The following is a 14,130-nucleotide window of genomic DNA, read 5'->3' as shown; positions in this document are numbered from 1 at the left end:
AAGGTAATTGAAAGTTGGCTGGGTATAGTAGGCTGGGCTGGCATTTGTGTTCTCTTAGTGTCTATATAACATCTGTCCCGGATATTCTGGCTTTCATAGTCCCTGGTGAAAAATCTGGTGTAATTCTGATAGACTTGCCTTTATATGTTACTTGACCTTTTTCCCTTACTGCTTTTAACAATCTATCTTTATTTAGTGCATTTGTTGTTCTGTTTATTATGTGTCAGGAAGAATTTCTTTTCTGGTCCAGTCTATTTGGAGTTCTGTAGGCTTCTTGTATGTACATGGGAATCTCTTTCTTTAGGTTTGGGAAGTTTTCTTCTATAATTTTGTTGAAGATATTTGCTGGTACTTTGAGGGAAAAATCTTCATTCTCATCTACTCCTATTATCCATAGGTTTGGTCCTCTCATTGTGTCCTGGATTTCCTGGATGTTTTGAGTTAGGATCTTTTTGCACTTTCCATTTTCTTTGATTGTTGTGCCGATGTTCTCTATGGAATCTTCTGCACCTGAGATTCTCTCTTCCATCTCTTGTATTCTGTTGCTGATGCTTGCATCTATGGTTCCAGATTTCTTTCCTAGGGTTTCTATCTCCAGCATTGCCTCACTTTGGGTTTTCTTTATTTTGTCTACTTCCCTTTTAGGTCTTGGATGGTTTTATTCAATTCCATCCTCTGTTTGCTTGTGTTTTCCTGCAATTCTTTAAGGGATTTTTGTGCTTCCTCGTTAAGGTCTTCTACCTGTTTAGCAGTGTTCTCCTGTATTACTTTACGTGAGTTATTAAAGTCCTTCTTGATGTCCTCTACCATCATCATGAGATATGCTTTTAAATCTGGGTCTAGCTTTTCGGGTGTGTTGGGGTTCCCTGGACGGGGCGAAGTGGGAGTGCTGGGTTCTGATGATGGTGAGTGGTCTTGGTTTCTCTCAGTAAGATTCTTACTTTTACCTTTCGCCATCTGGTAATCTCTGGAGTTAGTTGTTATAGTTGTCTCTGGTTAGAGCTTGTTCCTCAGGTGATTCTGTTAGCCTTATCAGCAGACCTGAGAGACTAGCTCTCTCCTGAGTTTCAGTTGTCAGAGCAGTCTCTGTAGGCAAGCTCTCCTCTTTCAGGGAAGGTGCATAGATAGCTGGCACTCAGACCTGCCTCCTGGCAGAAGATGAAGGCCCGAAACAGGGCCTGTCCCAGAAGTTGTTAGCTCTTGTAGTCCACACTCTCACCTGTGCAGACTAGTCTCAGAGGGATCCAGGAACCAAGTTGGCTTCCCGAGGTGCTCTGGCAAAGCCCTCCCAGGCGGGGAGGACAGGAAGCTGTTGGCTTCCGTAGTCCACACTCTCACCTGTACAGACTAGTCTCAGAGGGATCGGGGAACCAATCTGGGTTGTATTTTATATTAGTTAGAATTACCTCTGAGGTAAGGGACACAGTTTATGAGAGCCAGACAATATTTATACTCTGAGGAGTACTCAAGATCTCCAGTTGAATGTTGCTTCAGTGCCTTCTACACATCTTTGAATGTTGAAGTCTGCTTTCATTGTCCATGTTTTATTGGTGAGTTGAAATTTTTTGGGTTGGAGGTTGAAACTTGGTAATGGAGTACTTACCCAGGCTTTGTGAGGTCTTGTGTCGAATCCAAGCCCAATGTAGCATCCAACCAGCTGTACTAGGTGGGCATAACCTTTCACTCCCCAGAAGGCAATAACACCCCCCTTTCCCAGCATTCAGCTTGCCATTTTCATAGCCATTCCCTCTGTATGTTTCTTTGGTTTCTGTTTGTAGGTAGATGTAGATTATTAATGTAACTCTTAGGATACAGTACTCATTTGTGGAGGCTCAGTTATATGTGTTTGGTCAAAATCACTCACTTTGCCATTAAATTTCTCAATGCTCATTTGTAGAAACACTTTTCTACTCCATAGATATTATCAGGACAAAAATTTACTGAATTTAATGCATGGCTCAGTGCTACTGGTCCAGTAAAAACCAAAAACCAAAACCTAAAAACCAAAAACCAGATCAACCAAACAAAAAAACGAAGTATCACACCCAAAACAGAAAACTTGATGTTGATGTCCCTTTTTCTTATTTGTCACAGAGATGGTAGACACAGTTTGGGGACAGGTTTATCATTCAGAGTACCACCAAGTTTATTCACTTCTAAACCTGTCTGTGCAGCTGTCAAGGAGTTCTGTGGCTCCAATACAATGCTGCTATGGTGCCACATTTTAATGTTCACATGACAATACACTTGCGATACCAATCAAAGTGGTAGTCTTCCATTTAAGATGCTGTTACCCTCCCAAAAGGACATTGTGCATTTTCTTTGTAAAAATATATATTTTTTTGGGGGGGGGGGACTGCCTAACATCTTCTGTGACTTTTCTCCCAATGTCTACTTCAGATGATGTCCTAGAATTTTCTGGACTTTTAACATTCCTTAGCCAGATGTTCAGCAGAAAATATTTTCTCATCTGGGAAAAATGAGGGGAAAGTGTTACTTATTAGCGGTAGTGGGAATTATCAGTATGGGGGACACTTATTTTTTGTTTTTGTATGAGAGACTGGCAGAAATATTTGAAATATGAAGCTCAGTCATCTCCTTAATACACTTTAATAAACTCCAGCTCTGGAGTAGCGACAGAAAACTGAAACTGGAGACTACAGATTGTGCAAAAATATGGAACCTATTCAGAATTTATTACTATCCACTCTGCTCTCAATCATGACTCTCCTCAGCCTATATATGATAAATGAACCTTCTGGGTATGTTTGCATCAACATTTATGAGTTCCTAGAATAAATGACCTGAGATTTTTTGGAGCAGCATTCCCTAGAGGGCTCAAAGGTAACTGAAATATCTTTGGCTCAGAATATTCTTTAAGTTAACTTTGAAGCCAGGGAATTTAATTGAATATGAAAACCCACTTAAGAATAAAAATCAGAAGATACTTTGGGCATTGAATTATGAGGCCCTAAGCCAAACATTTCAAAAATATTTTACTTCAAATAAAATTTTCATTCATTTGGCTGGTTAATTAAATATGATTCTTTCCCCCTTGAATTTTGCTGAGAGGAACGAACTCTGATACATAGTATTAAAAAGAATACTAAATATGTTGGAACACAAGAGGTCATTGGTTCTGGGAAACTTTGAAGAGTACCAGCTTTTTTTTTTTCTTTCTTTCTTTTTCAATTAAGGAAAGAAATCTATCCTTTTCTTTGATCTGTTCTTTCCCTGCTTCCCCTTGAAGACTGTTAGAGTCTTATGGTCTTCCAGCTCTGATGGAGTGATTTGAAAAGATAGTACAATCAACTCCATTGCTTCTGTGCAGGGTCTTGGACTCTGGAGAATTTCCAAGGAGGATGTGCTTTAAGCCGCAATATCTGTTGGTTTAGATTTCTTTTGCACCCCTCCCCTACCAGATTATTGAAATGGAATCTTTCCTGCTCTGAGAAGCCTATCAAAAAAGCCTTCTCTTTTATGTCATGGTTTAGTTTTAATTAAAAAACATTGTTTTTCTGGTACCATGAAAGCCAGTCCTTAGGGAGGAGGCATTTGAGTGAGTTCCAGGTCAGAGGTCTCTGGGCTCTGTGTCTGAACTGCATGGTGTCTTCAGCAACAGAGAATTACCTTCCATTCTGAGAGTCTGGGGATCAGGATTGAGGGTGGGGTGAGTTAAAACCAAAGGCAAATAGCATGAGTATACAGTGTTTTGGGAGTGTCTTGGACAAACCTGGTCAACAACTCAAAGGAGGGTTTCTCATTCTTTGTGTTGGGTTTTTGTTAGATGGTTGTTGGCTCTTGAGGGAACATTGTCACCCTGCATGACACCCTGGATTTTCATTTAAAGTATATATGCATATCTATATGTAGACTTACATGTATTATAGGTATTTTAGGTAAGTAATACTCTGATTCCTATGAGTTTTTCAGACATTCTTTTATTTCACTTTCCTCTCTTCTTTGTTATTGATCCTCCTTCCTTGATTAGAGATTCCTACTTCTGTCTGGCTCTTCTTTCAGATCTCTTGTGCCTTATGCTTCCATTCTCTATCATTTCTATATATATTCCCCCCAGCTCTTTCTATTGTTCCCCCTTTACTTTCCTGTTTTCTTCAGTTGCCTTAGGTTATATACTAGATATTAAATTAGGAGCTTCTAATGATAGAAAACATGAGATACCTGTCTTTCTGCACCTGGGTTACCTTACTCCACATGATCTTTTCTAGCTCTATATATTTATCTGAAGTTTTTATGATTTCACTTTTCTTCACAGATGAATACTATTCCATAGTTTACTATATGTGCCACATTTTCATTCTCCATTCATCTGTTGAAGGCCAGGAAGTGTTAATCCAGTCTCCAGAGACTGGAATAACTAATTATTCTACCCAGCTCTGATGTCTGTGAACCACAAAAACAAACATGACACAATAACTCTAAAGGTTCAGTTGTAGCATACATACCATAGTGGTAAACAAAAGCTTTTTAATTATACTTAAGACCTGTTCATCTAGAGGGAAATCATACCTGGTATAGGAACCTAGCCAACAACCTGGGGAGAGTGAAGTTGTATATATTGGAGGAGAACCCCCAGTTACAACTTTACTAAAACCAGCACAATCCCTAACTACACACACATAAGAGTAGTTCTCATGCTCATCAAGGGAACTTCTCTTTGCAGACAGAGACCATTACAGAAAACCACAACAAATCGAAATTCAGAGTTGCTGAGCCTACAATGCCAATGGCTACAACACCAACAGGCCAGAACAGAACACAACACAACCCCTGTACCTAAGGCTTAGAGATCATTATGGAAAAGGAGGCAGAAAAATTTTATTTGCCCAAGGAATAGTTATGGTTTTATAGTACTTTAATGCAACAGCTTAGTGAGATGGTTATAGAAATAATTGATATAAACATATTAAACATATATGCATTCCCACCAACATCAAGACTATCTCTAATTAGAATCAGTTTCCACAAATCATTTCCTAAGTACCTTCTACCTGACAATTAGTCCAACTGCAGAGTCAGAAGTACAGTGTGTTGCTAAATGAATTCAGCATTTCTCTTCTTGGAAGTGGACAGGGAAATTGTGAAGCGTTTACCGCACTCATCACAAGGTCAATAAGGGAACTTAGATAGGCATTTTAAGTGAAGGTTATTATTTTTGCCTATTAGAACTTGTAAAAATTCTAGGTTACTCAAGGTGAGAGTGAGCTGGCAATGTTGATTCATAAGCCCACCAAAATAATCAGTCTTTTCAGATATAGCAATGCATAATATAGTATATAACATGCATGGTACAAAGTAGAGCTACATGCTATTGTCTTCTGGGAACTTCCTGGACCTAACTGATTAACTATTAATTAACTATAAAACCATCCAATTGCTAGTCCCACTTTGCATATTAAAAACACTTCTGCATTATTTCTTCTTACTTCCTTTCCCAGAGTTTCTGACTGAAAAAATATTGAAGAATGTGTTTGAACAGATCTGGATTGCTCTGAAGATGAACAAAATTTAAACATTTTGCTTTTTTATGCAGGGCATGGTAGTGCAAACCCTTAATTAAAGCACCCAGAAGGCAGAGGTAGGTGGATCTTTGTGAGTTTGAGGCTAGCTGGGTCCATGGAACAAGTTCCAGGACAGTCCAGACTGCATGAAGAGAACCTGTCTAAAAATCCTGAAAAATAAAATAGAAAAAGAAAAACCATGTTAAGTAATTAAATTTATTTATTCCTATTTTTTTTTGTGTTTGCATTGGTATAATAAGTGTGTATGAGTCCAGATACAGACATACTGTGGTATATATGTAGAAGTCAGAGAACAGCTTTAAGGAGTCAGTTCCTTCCTTTGATAGTGGGTTCCAGAAATCAGAGTCAGGCTGTCTGGTTTGTGCACCTATGAGCTATCTCACTGGCTCAATTAAAAAAAAATCCATGCATAAGCTTGGTTAGCTCCTTGTTTGGAACCTCAGCTCCTTTGAGATGGAGTGACTAGGGAAGGACTTTTGCATGTGCACCAATGCTAGGGCCAGCTGCTCTAAGGCTAAACTAAAGTGTTTGAATTTCAAAAATAAAGCTCTTTAGTTAGCCTGCAAAATAATGAATGTCATCATGACATTTTTCAAACATACATTTCTTTGCAATTTGTTTGTATTCAATCCTCCTACATTCCCCCTCCCTCAACCTCTTAGTTGCTGGGATTTTTGTCTTAATAGTCCTCTTATGGCATGTATTTTCTAAAGTATGCAATGCATTCTTTACAATAGATATATAAGATTCTGCATATGAGAGAAAATATGCCATATTAGTATTGTTGAGTCTGTATTACTAATATTAACATGATAATCTCCAGTTCTGTGCACTTTTCTGAAGATGAAACAGTCTCCCTAGAAAAAGCAAGAAAGTAATTCTTCAACAAACCAAAAAGAAGACAGCCACAAGAACAGAATCCCAACTTTAACAATAAAAATAACAAGAAGCAACAATTACTTTTCTTTAATTTCTCTTAACATCAATGGACTCAATTCCCCAATAAAAAGAGATAGACTAACAAACTAACTGGCTACAAAAACAGGACCCAACATTTTGTTGCTTACAGGAAACCTGACTCAGGGAAAAGGACAGACACTACCTCAGAGTGAAAGGTTGGAAAACAATTTTCCAAACAAATAGTCCGAAGAAACAAGCTGGAGTAGCCATCCTAATATCGAATAAAATTGATTTCCACCCCAAAGTTATCAAAAAAGACAAGGAGGGACACTTCATACTCATCAAAAGTAAAATCTACCAAGATGAACTCTCAATTCTGAATATCTATACTCCAAATACAAGGGTAGCCACATTCATTAAAGAAACTTTATTATTATTATTTATTAAAGCTCAAAGTACACGTTGCACCTCACAAAATAATAGTGAAAGACTTCAACACCCCACTCTCACCAATGGACAGACCTGGAAACAGAAACTAAACAGAAACACATGGGCACTAACAGAAGTTTTGAAACAAATGGATTTAATAGATATCTACAGAACATTTTATCCTAAAACAAAAGGATATACCTTCTTTTCAGTGCCGCATGGTGCCTCCTCCAGAACTGACCATATAATTGGTCACAAAACAGGCCTCCACAGATACAAAAATATTGAAATTATCCAATACATCCTATCTGATCACCATGGACTAAGGCTGATCTTCAATAATAACATAAAAAATAGAAAGCCAACATTCATGTGGAAACTGAACAACACTCTACTCAATGATTCCTTGGTCAAGGATGAAATAAAGAAAGAAAAAGAAAAAGACTTTTTAGAGTTTAATGAAAATGAAGCCACAACATACCCAAACTTATGGGACACAATGAAGGCAGTCCTAAGAGGAAAACTCATAGCCCTAAGTGCCTCCAAAAAGAAACTAGAGAGTGCTTACACTAGCAGCTTGACAACACACCTAGAAGCTCTAGAACTAAAGGAAGCAAATTTATGCAAGAGGAGTAGAAGGCAGGAAATAATCAACCTTAGGGCTGAAACCAACCAAGTGGAAACAAAAAGAACTATTCAAAGAATCAACCAAACCAGGAACTGGTTCTTTGAGAAAATCAACAGGATAGATAAACCCTTAGCCAGACTAACTAGAGGACACAGGGTCAGTATCCTAATTAACGAAATAAAAAAAAAATCACAACGGAACCTGAGGAAATCCAAAGCATCATACTACTACAAAAGTCTATACTATACAAAACTAGAAAACCTGGATGAAATGGACAACTTCCTAGACAGATACCAGGCACCAAAGTTAAGTCAGAATCAGATTAACAATGTAAACAGTCCCATTCTCCTTAAAGAAATAGAAGCAGGCATCGTCTCTCAACGGAAAAACGCCCAGGACTAGATGGGTTTAGTGCAGAGTTTTATCAGAACTAAAAAGAAGACCTAATTCCAACTCTTGTCAAACTATTCTACAAAATAGAAACAGAAGGTACTCTGCCCAATTCATTCTATGAAGCCACAATTACTTTGATACCTAAACCACACAAAGATCCAACAAAGAAAGAGAACTTCAGACCAATTTCCCTTATGAATATTGGTGCAAAAATACTCAGTAAAATTCTCACTAACTGAATCCAAGAACACATGAAAATGATCATCCATCATGACTAAGTAGGCTTCATCCCAGGGATGCAGGGATGGTTAAATATATGGAAATCCATCAATGTAATCTACTATATTAAAAAACTCAGAGACAAAATCCACATGATCATCTTGTTAGATGCTGAGAAAGCATTTGACAGAATTCAACACACCTTCATGATAAAAGCCTTGGAAAGATCAGGAATTCAAGGCCCATATCTAAACATAATAAAAAGCAATATACAGCAAACCAGTAGCCAACATCAAAGTAAATGGAGAGAAATGTGAAGCAACACATTAAAATCAGGGAATAGACAAGGCTGCCCACTTTCTTCCTACCTATTCAATACAGAGCAATTTGACAACAAAAGGAGATCAAGGGGATACAAATTGGAAAGGAAGAACTTAAAATATCACTAGTTGCAGATGATTTGATAGCATATATAAGTGACCCTAAAAATTCCACCAGAAAACTCCTAAACCTGATAAACAGTTTCAGTGCAGTAGCTAGATATAAAATTAACTCAAATCAATGGCCTTTCTATATACAAAGGATAAATGGGCTGAGAAAGAAATTATGGAAACAACACCCTTCACAATAGTCACAAATAATATAAAATACCTTGGAGTGACTCGAACTAAGGAAGTGAAATATCTGTACAATAAGAACTTCAAATCTCTGAAGAAAGAAATTGAAGAAGATTTCAGAAGATGGAATGATCTCCCATGCTTATGGATTGGCAGGATTTATATAGTAAAAATGGCTATCCTGCCGAGAGCAATCTACAGATTCAATGCAATCCTCATCAAAATTCCATCTCCATTCTTCACTGAGTTAGAAAGGGCAATTTGCAAATTCATCTGGAATAATAAAAAAATCTAGGATAGCAAAAACTATTCTCAACAATAAAAGAACCTCTGGGGGAATCACCATGCCTGACCTCAAGCTGTACTACAGAGCAATTGTGATAAAAACTGTATGATACTGGTCCAACGACAGACAGGTAGGTAAATGGAATAGAATTGAAGACCCAGAAATGAATCCACACACCTATGGTCACTTGATCTTTGATAGCAGAGCTAAAACAATCCAGTGGAAAACAGACAGTATTTTCAACAAATGGTGCTGGCACAACTGGTGGTTATCATGTAGAAGAATGCGAATTGATCCATCCTTATCTCCTTGTACAAAGCTCAAGTTTAAGTGGATCAAAGACCTTCACATAAAACCAGAGACAATGAAATTAATAGAGGAGAAAGTGGGGGAAAAGCCTCAAAGATATGCACAGGGGAAAAATTCCTAAACAGAACAGCAATGGCTTGTGCTGTAAGATCAAGAATTGACAAATGGAACCTCATAAAATTACAACGCTTCTGTAGGGCAAAAGACACTGTCAATGAGACAAAAAGACTGCCAACAGATTGGGAAAGGATTTTTACCAATCCTAAATCTGAGAGGGGACTTGTGATGGTTTGTATATTCTTGGACCAGGGAGTGGCACCATTTGGAGGTGTGGCCTTGTTGGAATAGGTGTGACCTGGTTGGAGTAGGTGTGTCACTGTGGGTGTGGTCTTAAGACTCTCACCCCAGTTGCCTGGAAGTCAGTCTTCCACTTAGCAGCCTTTGGATGAAGATGTAGAACTCTCAGCTCTGCCTGTGCCATGACAGCCTGGATGCTGCCATGCTCCCACCTTGATGATAATGGACTGAACCTCTGAACCTGTAAGCTAGCCCCAATTAAATGTTGTTTTTTATAAGACTTGCCTTGGTCATGGTGTCTGTTCACAGCAGTAAAACTCTGACTAATAAAGGACTAATATCCAATATATACAAAGAGTTCAAGAAGCTGAACTCTAGAAATTCAAATAACCAAATTAAAAAATGGGGTACAGAGCTAAACAAAGAATTCTCAACTGAGGAATACAGAATGGCTGAGAAACACCTGAAAAAATCTTCAGCATCTTTAATAATCAGGGAAATGCAAATCAAAACAACCCTGAGACTCCACCTCACACCAGTCAGAATGGCTAAGATCAAAAATTCAGGTGACAGCAGATGCCGGCAAGGATGTGGAGAAAGAGAAACACTCCTCCATTGCTGGTGTGATTGTAAGCTTGTACAACCACTGTGAAAGTCATTCTGGTCATTCCTCAGAAAATTGGACAGAATACTACTGGAAGAACCAGCAATACCTTCTCCTGGGCATATACCCTGAAGATGTTACAACTGGTAAGAAGAGCACATGCTTCACTATGTTCATAGCTGCCTTATTTATAATAGCCAGAAGCTGGAAAGAAACCAGATGCCTCTCAACAGAGGAATGTATACAGAAAATGTGATTCATATACACAATGGAATACTACTCAGCTATTAAAAACAATAAATTTATGAATTTCTTGGGCAAATGGATGCATCTGGAGGATATCATTCTTAGTGAGGTAATCCAATCACAAAAGAAGTCATTAGATATGCACTCAGTGACAAGTGGATATTAGCCCAGAAACATAGAACACCCAAGATACAATTTGCAAAACACAAGAAAATCAAGAAGAGGGAAGACCCAACAGGTGGATACTTCATTTCTCCTTAGAATAGGGAACAAAATACCCATGAAAGGAGTTATAGAGACAAAGTTTGGAGCTAAGATGAAAGGATAGACTAACCAGAGACTGCCCCACCAGGGGATCCATCCCATGATCAGCCACCAAGCCCAGACACTATTGCATATGCCAGCAGGGTTTTGCTGAAGGGACCCTGGTATTGCTGTTTCATATGAAGCTGTGCCAGTGCCTGGCAAATACAGAAGTGGATACTCACAGTCATATATAAGATGGAACACAGGGCCCTCAATGGAGAAGCTAGAGAAAGCACAAAAGGAGATGAAGGGGTTTACAACCCTATAGGTGGAACAACAATATGAACTAACTAGTACCCCCCCAGAGTTTGTGTCTCTAGCTGCATATGTAGTAGAAGATGGCCTAGTTGGCCATCACTGGGAAGAGAGGCTGCCTGGTATTGCAAACTTTATATGTGCCATTATAGGGGAATGCTTGGGCCATGAATTAGGAGTGGGTGGGTAGGGGAGCAGGGTGGGAGGAGGGTATAGGGAGCTTTGGGATAGCATTTGAAATGTATATAAAGAAAATATCTAATAAAAAATGAATAGTTTAAGATTTTATAGCTGAATAAAACTAACTAATCCAAATAAAAGAACCGTAAAAAGTTACTTGTATGCTAACTGAGAAGCCCACTTCAGAAATTATCATGAACAGACTTCAATCTTTGTTTTTGTTTGTTTTGATTTTTGTTTTTTTCTGTCGAGGTAGTCTCTTTGTAGCCTTGGCTGTCACTGGAACTTGATCTGTAGACTAGATGATACTCCACTCACAGAGATACACCTGCCTATGTGCTGGGTTAAAGGCATGAGTTGCCACCACTGGCGAAGACTTCAATATTAGAAGAAGGTGGAAATATTACCCTAAAGGATCAATTTTATATACAGATTTTTCCCAGTGAGGGAAGAACATTGACAGTTATTCATCCTGTTAAACATATAAAACTGGATGTATTCTTGGAGACAAATTACCCAATGCTAGAATTTTCATTGACCTTTCATGTCCTTATTTAATTACTTTATTTTTTTAGAAAGCAAAATTTGAAAAACCAATTATGTACCATATCTATAGATAATAATTGAATATTATATTTTCTTGTTTTAAAATATGAGGGTAAGATAAATATCTATATCTCTATAGAAATATATATATATATATATAATCACAATGTTCAATTACTGGTATATATATATATATATATATATTCCCCCCCCCCCGGCTTCACATTTGCTGAAGAAAACGTTATTTTAGCTGAAGCACTCACTGGTTAATATATATATATATATTATGTTCACATTTGCTTCACATTTGCTGAAGAAAACGTTATTTTAGCTGAAGCACTCACAACATCTATATATTGCTTATAAGAAGCACTATGTACTTGATATACACTGACACTTTCATTTAAGAGAGTCATATGGAAGACCTTCCATCCATTCCTAGATTCAACTAACTGTTGGTTGAAAAATACAAGTATACAGGATTTGAGAGATTTCTCCAACTGCCATGTAGGAAAAAATCAAAACCAAACTCTGCATACAGTGTCTGTGAACAGCCATGGAGGAGACTATTGGGATGATGCAATGGGAGAGTGGATGTCTGAGGGATGAACAGAATTTACTCTTGTGTTTCTGTTCTAACATGAACTTTAAACTGAGGGACATGGAGGGATCGTCAGACTTATTGGAATGTGCTGTTGAACAGTTAGATTATTAACAGTTAACCTGGGTGTATATATCAAGCTGAGTTTTAGTCATGGCAGCGAAAAGAGAAAATTAAGTGTTTTTTCAACTGAGAAAGACTTCATCTATCTATCTATCTATCTATCTATCTATCTATCTATCTGTCTGTCTGTCTGTCTGTCTGTCTGTCTGTCTGTCTGTCTGTCTGTCTATCTATCTATCTATCTATTTGGTTTAAGTTTTCCAGTTCTGAAAAACCACTGCAAATGATCCTGTACAATAGTTGGCCAGGCAAATTTCTAAAAATATGCAAAAGAACAGAAAACAAATCTTTACCATTTTCAGATTAACTTAAAAACTTGGTATTTGATTTTGAAAAACAGTCCATTTTATTTCAAGCTGTGTATTCAGACAAGAGAAATCTCAGGCCCTTTGCAGAGCTGGCTATCTTCAGACAGTCTTCAAAGGTTTTTGCTCAGCCATGCCTAGCTAACACAAAGCTCTCCCTGAGAAATCAGCAGTCTGAACTGCTCAGGCTTCTACTGAAGAATATTTGAAGTGACCACAGCCCAAAGGCCCAGAGTCATACTTAGGAATCTTTATTGCAATTTTGATGTCCTCATTGTTCAGTGACACAAGAAAATATCTGTCCATTTTAGTATTAAGTAATCAGCACAGAGTCACTTTCTCTGGAGTCTTGCCCCTTTCCTATCAAATTACTGTTAAGTGATCTACAAGGTGAGCAGCTTAGGTTTGTCCTTCACATTTCTCCCATGACTGCATTTCCATTTATATAGCAAATGTTTCCTAAGTCAAAGAACACATCCTTTCAAAGACGTCAAATTCCCTTTAAATTCATATTCAGTTTAATGAAACAGGATGGAAAGCTCCCTTTCTGCTCTCCTTCTCTGCTCTGGCTAACATGGCAGACCAGCACTATTGAGTGATGGAAACCTCCAGGCTGATACCTGGTGTTGCATGATTTCAGACACAAAGAAATCCACTCATTCTGAGGCAGCTGTAAGGTAGCTGGCCCGCAGAGCTAAGCAATAGCACAAGAGCTGTGCGTAACCAACTTCCGAGCTTTTAAAAAAAAGAAAGAAAGGAATAATGAAAGAGGATGGAGAACATCTGCCCAGCATCTGTTAGAAGAAACTTTATCTCTCTCATGAAGCTCAGACTCTATTTCTTGAAGTGTCACTTTGAACAGCTAAAACTGGCATAAAGTTTAGATAATGATAACGTGGGGGGAATGAGGTAATAAGAATGAAAATCTTGTCTCTCTAGGAGGAAATACTGTCCAAAAATACTGAGTTTAGGGAGTGCTTTGGGTATGTATCAAGACATCTGGGCAAACAGCCTCTCAGTTTAGTGTCAGGTTCCTTCCAAATAGTTTTTCTACATCCTCAATAAATAGTTTTCTATGCTTTTATGTCTTCCATTATGAAATATTAAAACATAAAAGGAGATAGACAATAATATATAGACTACCCACATCACCACCAAAAATCTTTAAAACTTCAACTTTCAGCTGTCTTTATAAAAGATATTGTGTGTGTCTGTGTGTGTGTGTGTGTGTGCATATGTGTGTGTTTTAGAGGACTTATATTAGCTTGACAGGCTATTATCCAGCAAAGGCAGGGCAGATGCTCAACTCAGGAATCTAACGGCAAGAATTGAAGATCAGGAGC

This window comes from Mus caroli, unplaced genomic scaffold (genome assembly GCF_978045245.1).
Source record: "Mus caroli unplaced genomic scaffold, Mus_caroli_1 scaffold_9, whole genome shotgun sequence".
NCBI lineage: Eukaryota > Metazoa > Chordata > Mammalia > Rodentia > Muridae > Mus > Mus caroli.
The sequence above is the reverse complement of the archived record's forward strand: the minus strand, read 5'-3'. Positions refer to the sequence as shown.